The sequence below is a fragment of the Chlorocebus sabaeus genome, chromosome 1 (assembly GCF_047675955.1).
Source record: "Chlorocebus sabaeus isolate Y175 chromosome 1, mChlSab1.0.hap1, whole genome shotgun sequence".
Lineage (NCBI taxonomy): Eukaryota > Metazoa > Chordata > Mammalia > Primates > Cercopithecidae > Chlorocebus > Chlorocebus sabaeus.
Genome location: NC_132904.1, coordinates 20393156 through 20406089, shown reverse-complemented (window position 1 = coordinate 20406089; position 12934 = coordinate 20393156). Strand labels below are relative to the sequence as shown.

Sequence of the window (12934 nt, the reverse complement as noted above, 5' to 3'; positions counted from 1 at the left end):
GCCATTTTTAAGTACACAGTTCAGTTATTTTAAATACATTTATAATGTGCAACCATCTATGCCATCCATCTCCATAACTCTTTTCATTTTGTAAAATGGAAAATCTATATCCATTAAGCAATAATTCTTCCCATTTCCCTCTCCGCCAGCCCCTAGTAACCTCCATTCTATTTCCGGTCTCTATGATTTTAACTATTCTACATGTGGAATCATGCAGTATTTGTCTTTTGTGACTGACTTTTTAAAATTTAGCATAGCATTTTCAAGGTTCATCTATGTTGTAGCATGTTAGAATTTCCTTCTTTTTTAAGGCTGAATAATACACCATTGTGTAGATAGACCATATTTTGCTCATCCATTCATCTATCGATGGACACTTGAGTTACTTGCATATTTTAGCTGTTGTGAATAATCCTACTCTGAATATGAGTGTACAAATACCTCTTTGAGACCCTACTTTCTTTTCCTACTGTCTTGTTCCTGATCTTAGAAGAAAATCTTTTGGTCTTTCAGCATTGAATATGATGTTTGCTATTTGCTGTGGGTTTTTCATATATGACTTTTACTGTTTTGAGATAGTTTCGTTATATTTTTAGTTGAATGTTTTTATTATAAAAGGATGTTGAATTTGTCAAGTGGTTTTTCTTTTGGGTATATACTCAGAAGTGGAATTGCTGGAGCATATGGTAATTCTATTTTTAATTTTTTGAGGAACTGCCATACCATTTTCTACAGTGGTTGTACCATTTCACATTCCCACCAATTGTGGGAACAGGGTTCCAGTTCCTTCACATGCTAGCCAACACTTGTTATTTTCTGTTTTTTTTTTTTTTTTTTTTTAATAGTAGCCAAGCCAGTGGGTGTGAAGTTGTATCTCATTGCAGTTCTATTTATTTATTTACACTTGATCTTAGCCAAAAGGCTGATAAATGATTATTGATTGATTTATTTATTTGAGACAGGGTCTCACTGTGTTGCCCAGGCTGGAGTGCAGTGGTATGATCTTGGCTCACTACAGCCTCTGCCTCTTATGCTTAAGTGATCATCTTGCGTCAGCCACCCAAGGAACTGGGACTACAGGCATGTGCCACCGTGCCCAGCTGATTTTTTGTATTTTTTGTAGAGAGAGAGTTTTGCTATGTTGCCCAGGTGGGTCTTGGACTCCTGGGCTCAAGAGATGCACTCACCTTTTCCTCCCAAAGTGCTAGGATTACAGGCAGTATGAGCCACTGAGCCTGGTCTCATTGCAGGTTTTGATTTGCATTTCCCTAATGTTTAGTGATGTTGAGCATATTTTCTTATACTTATTGACTGTTTGTATATCATCTTTGGAGAAATGTATTTTAATCTTCTCTGCCCATTTTTTAATTGGGTTTTTTTGTTGTTGCTGAGTTTGAGTTTTCTGTATTTTCTGGATATTAATTCTTTGTGAGATATGATTTGCAAATATGTTCTTCCATTCCATGGGTTGCCTTTTTGCTTTGTTTGTATTGTCTTTTGATACACAAATTTAAAATTCTTTCATGAAGTCTGGTTTGTCTGTTTTTCCTTTTGTTGTCTGGGCTTTTAGTGTCATATCCAAGAAATCATTACAAAATCCAATGTCAAATTGCTCTGGCTAGAACTTCTAATACAATACTATGTTGAATAGAAGTGGCAAAAATGGTTATCCTTGTCTTATTCTTGATGTTAGAAGAAAAACTTTCAGTCTTTCACCATTGAATATGATGTTTGCTGTTTGTTGTGAGTTTTTCATATATGACTTTTACTGTTTTGAGATAGTTTTCTTGTATTTTTAGTTGAATGTTTTTATTATTAAAGGGTGTTGAATTTGTCAAATGCTTTTTATGCATTATTTGATATAATTGTGTAGGGGTATTTTCCTCTTCATTCTGTTGATGTGGAGTATTACCTTGATTTTTGTATGTTTAACCATCCTTGCATTCCAGAAATAAGTCCCACTTGGTCATGGTGTATAATCATTTTAATATGCTGCCAAATTCGGGTTGATAATATTTTTGTTAGGGATTTTTGCGTTAGTGCTCATAAGGGATATTGGTCTGTAGTTTTCTTTTCTTGTAAGTGTCTTTGTCTGGTTTTGGTATCAGAATAATGCTTGGCTCATTGCCCTATTTACAGAAAGTAGCAGCAGAATATATTTTACAAAATTCCTGCTTCTTCTATTTATCGAGTGTTTATGATAGGCTGGGTACTGTGGGAATCATTTGCAATCTATTAGCTCATCCAATCCCTAGCTCAAGCCTGTGAGGTGGGACTATGGCTGTCCACACTTTGCAGGTGGATATCCTGATATTTGCTGGGATAGAGAATTTTACTGAGGTCGCATCGGTAGCAAGAGGCAGAACTGAGATTTAAACTCAGATCTGTGGGGGCATACAAGCCTGACTTCTTAACCACAGTGCTTTACATTAATTTCATGCTGGGGGCTCCTCATCTCCTACCGTGTTTCCTACCCCTGTTGCAGATAGGCAGCAGGCTACACTGCAGAATTAGTCCCTGTGCAAAGCCCATTCACAGGAACCATCCAAACAGTGCTATGCTGTTCAGTTATCCTGACCCTTTATCGATTTTAGAGATCCCCCAAAATGGCATCTTTTCAGGGCTTCTATCAGCAGCTGTCCTTCTGCTGTACATCAGGCAGTTTGCCTATCCCATGCCTGTTCAAAAGCTGGCCTATTGAACACAGTTGGCAAAACAACTACCCTGCATACTGAGGCTTAGCTTAGACACAGGAAAGCTTTGGTCTCCTTGTGGCACTGTTGAATTCTTCAGCATCTGGGTCAGCAAAGGCCAACACAAGAGGCAGCTCTGACCACTCCTTCCTGAAGGCCTTATCTGTAGATCTATGGATAGAGCAGGTGGTACAGTGGAACGAGCTAGGGGTGATGCTGTTTGACCACGTGGTCTCTGCTCAGACCCACTGACTCTGGAAGACTAAAGCTAGGCTTTTCATAGTCCTAAGAGTCTCAGTTTCTCAGGGTCTAGAGGAAATTATATAAATAGTTGAGGGTCATTCATTCCCTCTTTTTCTCACCATTAACCTAGTTCTGTCTTCCCACATTCGGTTAACTAATTGTTTTATAGATCCACTTGTCTTCCCCCTGTCCTTCTATTCATCCCTGCATTCATCCATCTCTCCATCCACCCAGTCATCTTCCCATCCCTCAACCAATTATAGCCTAGTTCCTTCTTTCTACCATTCAAGTTCTTTTATAAATCCATTCACTACCCATCCACCAATTTCTCCTAGTTGTCTATCCATCCAACTATTATTTGCAGAGTCAGTAACTGAGACTCATAGAGGGAGTAAGATACCACCCATATTTTTGAGGAACTCATAGTCTGGTAGGTGGGAAAAATCACATAAACAAAAAATATACTATTATCTATACACACAATTTGTGATGTGAGCCCGGAGAACAATGACTTATTATGCGTGTTGAGAGAGTGGAAAGGTTTCACAAAGGAGTTAACTGAAAGAAGGTTTTGAAGGATGATTAGGAGTTTGCCAAGTGAGGGGAGGGGTGAAACTCAGGGTTAAGAAAGGAAGAGAGGAATTCCAGGAAGAGCAAACATCAGTGAAGTTGGGCTGAGCACACTCTGAATCCAGGTGAGTACAATTTGACTGTGGGGTCTGTGCATATGGCAAAAACCTGAAGGTGGGCCTGGAAGGGAATTGGGGATCAGCTGATAAAAGGCCTTGTGTCTAGACAAAGGGAGGCTAGGGAACCCACTAAAGCAGGAGACAGACACAGTGCTCTCCGTTTATGGGCTCACGCTGACAGTGAAGGAGAGGGCAGAGCGGGGAACAAAGGCTGCAGGCTGGCAGACCAGCCAGGAGCCCGTGTGCAGCAAGCAGACAGCAGTAAGGAGGGTGAGCCCATCCAGGGACTGGCAGGTTCTATGAGGATGGAGAGTCAAGGCTGCTTTGGGACATATGAGGTGAATAGAATCAGTAGCTGGGAAATAGACAGGAGTCTTTGATCTGGGTTTTGGTTGCACAGGGATGCTCTGTTTGTGAAAATTCAGTGGGGTGTATATTCATGGTGTGTGTGCTATTGTGTATGTATGTTATATTTCAATTAAAACAATAAAAGTAGAGTAGGAAACATCAGGAGACATATTAAAGTTTCTCTTCTGGGCCTCATCCAGGACACTGAAGTGGGCTGACCAAATTTTTCTTATAAATTGAGAGCTCCACTCCTAGTTTGGAGGTAAGAAGAAAAGGAAGAAGCTCTAACTTTTGAGCCAGGCCTTGCAAAATGAGTGAAATTGGCTTATACTCATCATAGTTACTGCCACCTATTAAACTCTTATATTTTGTGGATTCTAAGACACACTTTTTTTTTTTTTTTTTTAACATCTTAATGTCTCTAAAACCAGGATGCATTGTACAAAAAGTGATGTCATAGTTAATTTAATTAATTGATAGTGTTTTCTGTTTCTTAGAAGTACTTAAAATTACGGTGTCATTATAATCCATGGAGACTTCCATTCAAGAGCCATGATATCGTGTGCTAGGCTCTCTGCTAAGTCCTGCTACACATTTCTCATCGAATCTCACAACAGCCTGTGAGTCATCAGCTGTCGTAAGCCCTGTGTCATAGATAAGGAGTCCAGGTATGATGTAGGTAGGTCACGTGCTCTGGGTCACAGCTAGTAAGAACTCGATTTAGGATTTCAACCTGTGCCACCTCAAACATTCGGGAGAACTGTGTACAGGGCAAGATCAAGTCGGGCTGGGAGGGTTGTTGGAACTTCCCAAAGCCCAAGACTAACCAGGTCAAGGGTGACCCCCATCATCTGCCCACCAGGCTTACACTCTGCCACTTGCACCCAGGACCCGTTCCTGCTCTTAGCCCTAAACCTTGGGATTCCTTTCTCCATCTCCCAGGACAGCTCTGGCTCTAATATCTGTAGTGACTCCCCTCCCCAGCAGAGAGGAGGGGACTGCAATGAGATCTCATGGGCATGGGGGAAACATTCTAAGCCCAGCTGGTTTCCCTCACACAATGCAGATTTGCTTAAATGGGAATTAGGATTAGTGCTGGGTTTTGCCTCTTCTGGCAGGCTGGTAATAAACTAATCTCCTCCGAGGCTGCAGGAAGGCAAAATTCCACCAAAGACGGGAGACAGCTTAAGGCTCTGGAGCGCAAAAACTGGAAAGTAATTCTGTTATTGACAGGCGCTGCCCACACCTCTTGACATGCAGCCCGCAGCTCCTTCCCGGCGTGGCTGCATCTTTTAATTCCGTTAATGTGTGACATTCACCCAGGCTGCATGGCTGACAGGCACTCTTGACACTAATACGTGTTCTGTGCAGTCCCTGGAGCTCATAAAAGCTCATTATCAGTTCTGAGCCAGTAAATGCAGCTCCTGGCTCAGGTAGGCCCGAGTTCCTCTGCGATGCTCCAGACAGTAGAGCAGGGACATCTGTGCCAGCCAAGTCCCACACGCCTCCCTTTGTCCAGGGCCCTCGGCCTCCCAGGCCACTGGAATGTGCCTAGGAAAGCCATTCCATAGGCAGAGCCCTGGGTTCAAATTTATATCCAAGAAAAGGGGTTCCTTCTGCCCTGCGCTGTGAACTGACTCAATCCAGCATTTTGGGAGGGCAGTTTGTCAGCACTACCCTAAGGCAGAATGCGGCCAGCCTCTCCTCTGCCCACTTCTAAGCATCTGGGCTTTGGAATTGCAAGAACATTTCTACACCAAGATGGGCACCCAGGGGGTCATTCCAGCGAAGCTATAGAGGCCAGAAATAGAAATATTTGACAGAGCCACGGTGGGAAATAAACAAATGGTAAATAAATTATGACCCACATGTACTATGGGATACTGTGCAGCTATGAAAAGGACTCAAGAAGATTCATTTTGGACGTGGTATCATTGACAAGTGATGTCGTAGAATGTGTGTGGCAAGATCCCATTTTTGTAAAAAGTCACACTGCATGTGTAGTCTCATAGGTTCATGCTTACACACACATGCATACATGCATTTGATTTGGTAGAATAAAGTCTAGAGGGTCTCACTCCAGAGTGTTTGCAGTGGTTCTACCTGTTAAACAGGATGGCTGGTAAGGAAGCACATACACTTTTGTAGTTAAAAATGAAAAATTTACATGTATATACAAATAACTTGCCGAAGGTCATACCTATATATACACGTGTGTGTGTGTGTGTGTGTGTGTTTATGGGTTTATAAATGTAACAAATTCCTCTGATTGTAGCCTTAGTCTGGTTCATGATGCATGAGGTCCCTCTGTACTGACACTGCCTGGATGGACACTTGAGGCCCAGATAGCCAAATAAAATGAGGTCCCATCCTCCAGCCAATCCCTGTTTCCCATCAGTCAACGGAAGTTCTGAGACTCCCTTGCATGCATGAGCTGCCCTGATGCTGGGGTCTGTGGGGTAGACCTTGAACTCATCGCCTTCCTGCTTACGCCCCTCCCACTGTGGAGATGGCACTAGCACCAGGTTTCCCATGGCCGAAGTTCTAGTCCCAGCTCAGCCTCATTTCAGTGGTGTGACCTTGGGCAAGTTATTTAACTCCTCTGAGCTCACATTCCTCATTCCTGAAATGGTGACAGTTTCTTCTGGGGTTGTAAGGGGTGTCAGGATGATCATCATTATCATCCGAGAGACCTGAAACTTGATCAGCGTTTCCACTGTGCAGCTAGTCTCTGAGGGCAGGAGGAGCCCGGGAGGGGAGAGATTAGGGAACTTCGCTTTCTCCCCTGTGCTCTGAAGGCTGTAAGTTTTGCTCTTATTTCTCAGCTGTGCGTGTGACTGAGCCAGTCTCTCGGGACTGGCCTGTCTCTACTGGCAGGTATGTGGCCTGGACATGGTGAATTTGATCCTTCTCTGGTGACCTGGGGATGCTTCATCAAACCGACAGAAGGGAAGGGTTGGAGAAGCTGGACTTCTAACCCCACTGGCATTCTGGAACTGAGTTCTTTTTTCACCACCAGAGGCTTTCCTTACTGTTACTTATCTCTTCATGGATAGCAGACCTTGAAAGTGTTGGGTCTGCTCAAAGAGTCTGCATTCATTAGGCCATGATTAATTCTTTTTCCTGTTTTCAAAATGACTCAGAAAGCCTTTTTTTCAGCTTAAGGAAACCGGAGTTCCCACACCAAGTTGATAATATTCTAGCTAGAAGCAAAGAAACACAGTGTGATGTTTTGATTAGCATGTTCAATGCCATCACATGGATGTACGGGCTCCGGGCTGACTTGGGAAGATTGAAAATATGCCCCCATTCACAGGCTCTGGAGACGCTATCCTGGGAAGCTTTGTGGGGTTGGTGCTTAGTCTTGCCTTTCCAGCTGTTTTAGTCCAGTCTCACACTGCTATAAAGAAATACCTGAGACTGGGTAATTTATAAAAAAAGATTTGATTGGCTCACAGTTCTATAGGCTGTACAGGAAGCATGACAGTATCTGCTTCTGAGGAGGCCTCAGGAAACTTACAATCATGGTGGAAGGGGAAGCACGCACAGTGACATGGTAGGGACAGGAGCAAGAGAGAGAGGGGAAGGTGCTACGCACTTTTAAACAACCAGATCTCATGATATCTCACTCAAGAGAACAGCACCGAGGGGATGGTGCTAACCCATTCATGAGAAACTGTCTCCATCATCCAATCACCTCCCACCTGCCTGGATGGACATCTGTGGCCCCACCTCTGACATTGGGAATTACAATTCAATGTGAGATTTGGTGGGGACACATTTAAACCATATCACCAGCCATGGGTGCCCTGTCTGGCTTCTGTGCTTGCAGTGATGGAAGTAGGGAAAGGAGACCTTGGGGAGTGGGAGCCACATGTGGACTGAGGTGGTCCCCAAGGACTCCTGCCTTTTTGAAATGTGTTTCTCTCTCTTCTTTCTCTAGAGTGTATCCAGAAGCTACTGCCAGGAGGACACTGTAAGAGACGCTTGGCACCCCTGGGCCCAAAGGAAAAGACACCAGTGGAAAGAGGTATGAAGTGGCAACGTGGCAGGGTGGCATCTTCGCTTACTCGAACAAGAGGGTCTTCTCTTCTGTCTTCTCTTCCTGCCCTCCAAACCACCACTTCTATGTGAGAGGGCTCTCAACTCTTGCCCAAGGGGCACAGGGCAGGAGAAGGGTGGCTTCACTCTTCTCCTCACCCCTAGACATTTACTCATGGATGAGGGCAATGGGGCCACCTTGGTGCAGGAAGTGAGGGTAGATGGATGGCAGGGAGTGAGCCCTTCAAGGAAGAGTAGAGCTTCTGGGGGCTTCAGGCAGGGTCATGAGGGCTCATGGAATCTGTATCAAGGACGCCTCCCCGACCTCAGCCTCCCCCATACCCACCACAGTTTTGGGACTATGAGAAGGAGATCGCTTCCTAGGGCGATTACCATCCCTCTGCCCTCGATTCTCTTTTGAACAAAGTCTAAATCCACAAGTACTAGGATCAATCACCACATTCTATGGTGAAACTGAGAACAGAAAAGCCTTGGTCTGCTTCGGAGGCTCTGGGAAGTCCTTCTTGAGCTGACCATGATTCTGGGACTGGTGATGGGCTGGGTGGCCTCATGGAAGCTTTCTGGATGAAAAGCCAAGATGTCTGTCCTCTGAGCAGCCTCGACCAACAGTGTGACTTATAAGTCATTTCCCTCATTGGGCCTCGTTTTCTATTGTAAAATGAGGCAGCTGCAACTTGAATCTCTGTTCTAGCACTCACACCCTCCATTTCTGGGATTCCAAGACCAGGGCTGAAATAGAAGAAGTGACAGGTCAGGGGTTGGGAGGTTGTGGAAGGCCATGGAGAGGAGAGGGGATTTGAAAACTCCAAGGAGATCTGATTGCCTGTTTTGGGCAAAGGATGATGGCTCCAACCCTTGGTGGTAAATCACAGGGTTTGAGGTGCAGAGGAACCTGGGTTTGAGTCCCTGCCTATCAGAAGAGAAACCAGCAATATGATGGAGGGCTTCATGCCCAAGGCACAGTGTGATGCTCTTTCGCTGCACCATCCCATTCTGTCCTCTTAACCGTCCTGTCATCTTGCCACTGTGATCACCTCCACACTACGGAAGAGAAAACCAGGCCTCAGAGAAGTTAGGTGACTTGCCTAAGGTCACATAGCACTGAGTAATGTCATCGAGATTTGAAGCCACTGCCTGAACTACCATACAATTCTTGTGTCTTTTGCTTACTAAAGTCTGCGACTTGAAGCTTAAGATTGAAAATAATTAGACAACTAATCTCTCTGAAGTTCCATTTCCCGTTAAAAACATAAAAATGGGCCGGGCGCGGTGGCTCAAGCCTGTAATCCCAGCACTTTGGGAGGCCGAGACGGGCGGATCACGAGGTCAGGAGATCGAGACCATCCTGGCTAACACGGTGAAACCCCGTCTCTACTAAAAAATACAAAAAACTAGCTGGGCGAGGTGGTGGGCGCCTGTAGTCCCAGCTACTCGGGAGGCTGAGGCAAGAGAATGGCGTAAACCCGGGAGGCGGAGCTTGCAGTGAGCCGAGATCCGGCCACTGCGCTCCAGCCTGGGCGACGGAGCCAGACTCCGTCTCAAAAAAAAAAAAAAAAAAAAAAAAAACATAAAAATGGTTTGTTTCCTTGTCCTACACTCTTTTTTTTTTTTTAAATTTTGAGTATCTCATGAAATCCCTGCAGGCCTTGATATTCTGATCTCTAAAATGGGATAGTGACACTTACTCACGGGTTGCTTTGGGGAAGAGGAGGAAGACTTAGGAAGCTCCCCGTACTGTTTCTTATACGTGTGCCCTCCACACCTACTCCACCTGCTTCCCCTGCCTGGGCTGCTGGCAGGTGTATGGCGTGTGCAGATTGTGAAGTGTTGCACTACTGCCTAATGGCATTTTCTGTTTCAGCTGCCTCTGTGCCCATAGTCGGAAAGCACTTGGCCACTTTCTTAGTCACCAATCTGATAGTTCACTCGCCCTTCTGGAGTGTACCGCTGGCTGCCCTAGATTATTTTAGGCTGGAATCCAAGACAGGGTGGCCGGCTCCCAGGGGCAGATAAAACAGGGCCAGGCTGAGGCTTTAGTGGACAGTGTGGGAGGAGCGGCGAGGCCTGGGGCCTGCTGGGGCTGTCCCTCACTGACAGCGTCTGTGTCCCACGGCTCACCCCGCCAGCTGCCAGGACCATAATCTTAATTGTAAACCTCCTGGCAGCAGCTGCCCTGATCCCCACAGGAAGCAGTTGCCTTATCACAGAGCCTGGATCCTGCCCAGTATTCTTAATCTGGAGAAGGCACTGAAGTGAGTCAGAAAACCCTTCCCATCCCCAGGACCTTTCTTCTTGGGGATATTTCTCCATCAGGGGAAGCCGTGGGCCTCAAGCCTCGGTGTGTAAGAGGAAAAAATCTCTTTAAGTGCAGAGCAAAGCAGCAGGGTTGCTATTGTTCTTGGTTTACCTTCAGGAGGACAGCCCAGGGAGCAGAGCTATTTAGCCTTGCCCCTCTTGTTAGCCAGGAAACAGATAAACGTTATAGCATCACAGGGAAAATATAAAGACGACCATAAAGCAACAGGCAGAGAGGCATACGCTGTCATGGAAAAGCTTTGCTGGGGTTTTGGAGCTAGAAGGATGGAGGCTGAGTCCCAGCTCTGCCCTTCAGTACTGTTTGGCTTGGGGGCGAGTGACTTGATCCCCCACAGCCTCAGTTTTCTCATCTGTAAGATGGGCAAAGAGCATGCACCCCACTGGGTGGTTGTGAGGTCAAGGTGACTACCATGGGAAGCCCCTGTTTGCTTTGAACAATGGCAGCCCCCTTGGAATAGTGTAGCCTCCCAAGGTGACCTCCTTGAAGAGTGCCAGGCTCTTGGGATGTAAGAGCTGGGTGTTTGTAACCAAACAGTGGGGTTACCCTGGAGACACATACCTCCTTCTGTGCAAGGTCTAAAAAAGGGCTGTAAGAGGGACCTGGGTTGTGTCAGCTCCCTGTCCTGATGTGCTATCTCTTAGAGCCACCTCAAGTGTGAGCAGTTTATCCCAAGTCTCATCCCAAGTCTGTGACACTTCACTCACAGCCATCTTTACTGGACTTTTTCGTAGATAATTGTTAATCCTACCCACACTCCAGAAGGCAGGCATTAATAAGCTCTTTCAATGATTCCAGGCTTCATGTCTAAAAAGCAGCAAGGTAAGGACCCAAACACAGGGTTCCTAGCCCAAGGACAGTGTGTTTGTGGGAGCTCCTCATGGCACTCTCTGCACCTAGAGGCACCCGCTGTGCCCACGGTGGCACTCTTCTCCAATTCACCACCCAGTCTTGCACTGAGTGTGGTGCTAAGGCAGAAATGAAAGTCCCCTGATGTTTTTATCTCCCCAGCCAGCTGTTGGAGGCAGGCTAAGTGAGAGAAGGCAATTTCTATGGATTCCCCAGGCTCCAGTTTATCTTTTTTTTTGTTATTGTTGCTCAAACTTTTGGTGTTCTATGTAAGAATCCATTGCCAAATTTAAGGTCATAGAGATTTACTCCTGTGCTTTATTCTAAGAGTTTTATTTAGCGCCTACATTTAGGTCATTGATCTTTTTGAGTTAATTTTCATATATGGAGTGAGGTAGGGATTCAGTATCATTCTAGTGTATGCGGACATCCAGTTGTCCTTGCACTATTTGTTGAAGAGACTATCTTTTCTCTAGTGTATTGCCTTTGCTCCTTTGTCAAATATCAGTTGACGTATATATGTGGCTCTATTTCTGGGCTTTCTATTCTGTGCCAATAATCTGTCTGTACTTTCATGAATACCACACCATTTTATTACTGTATCTTTATAGTAACTCTTAAAGTTGGGTAGTGTCAATTCTTCCAACATTGTTCTTCTCTTTCAATTTTGGGTTGACTATTCTGGATGTTTTGCTTCTCCAAATAAACCTTAGAATCAGTTTGTTGATATCCATAAAACAACTTGCAGGATTTTGATTGGGATTGTCTTGAATCTATAGATCAAGTTGGGAAGAACTGACATCTTGACAGTATTGAGTCTTTCTATTTTTGAACATTGACTATCTTTCAGTGTTTTCATGTATTTACTTCTTTGATTTCTTAATCTAGTTTTGTAGTTTTCCTCATACAGATCTTATATATATTTTATTAGCCTCAAATTTCTCGTAATTGAGTATGATATTAACTATTGGTGTTTTGTAGATGCTCTTTATCAACTTGAGGAAGAAGATCCCCTTAATTCCTAGTTTGCTGAGAGTTTTTATCATGAATAGGTGTTGGATTTTGTCAAATCCTTTTTCTGCATTTATTGATATGATCGTGCAATTTTTCTTCATTAGGTTGTTGATATGATGGTTTATATTATTTGATTTGGTTTTTTTTTCTTTCTTTCTTTTTTTTTTTTTTTTTTTGAGACCGTCTTGCTCTGTTGCCCAGGCTGGAGTGCAGTGGTGTGATTTCTGGTCACTGCAACCTCCGCCTTCCAGGTTTAAGAAATTCTTTGCCTTAGCCTCCCGAATAGCTGGGATTACAGGCACATGCCACTATGCCCAGCTAATTTTTTTTGTGTTTTTAGTAGAGGTGAGGTTTCACCATTTTGGCCAGGCTAGTCTTGAACTCCTGACCTCATGATCCACCTGCCTCGACCTCCCAAAGTGCTAGGATTACAGGCGTGAGCCACTGCGCCCAGCCTATTATTTGATGTTTTAATATTGAACCAGTTTTGTGTACCTGGAATAAATCTTACCTGATCATGGTATCTAAGACCTTTTATACATTCTTGGGTTTAATTTGTTAATATTTGTTGAGGATTTTTGCATTTACATTCATGAGAGATATTGGTCTGTAGTTTTCTTGTAATGATTTTTTCTGGTTTAGGTATCAGCATAATGATGGCCTCACAAAATGAGTTAGGAAGTATTCTCTCCACTTCTATACTCTGGAAGAGATTATTGAGA

At 44.3% G+C, this 12934-nt stretch overlaps 1 protein-coding gene across 2 annotated transcripts in view; it reads left to right on the top strand.

Moving 5' to 3' along the window:
• TSPAN18 (tetraspanin 18) overlaps nt 1-12934 on the top strand; it is a 201999-nt gene that overhangs the window by 28766 nt on the left and 160299 nt on the right. For both annotated transcript variants that reach the window (XM_037999484.2, XM_037999483.2), the window contains exon 2: nt 7917-8003. The gene's annotated coding sequence lies outside the window, so the exon portion shown is untranslated. The remainder of the gene's footprint in view (nt 1-7916; nt 8004-12934) is intronic.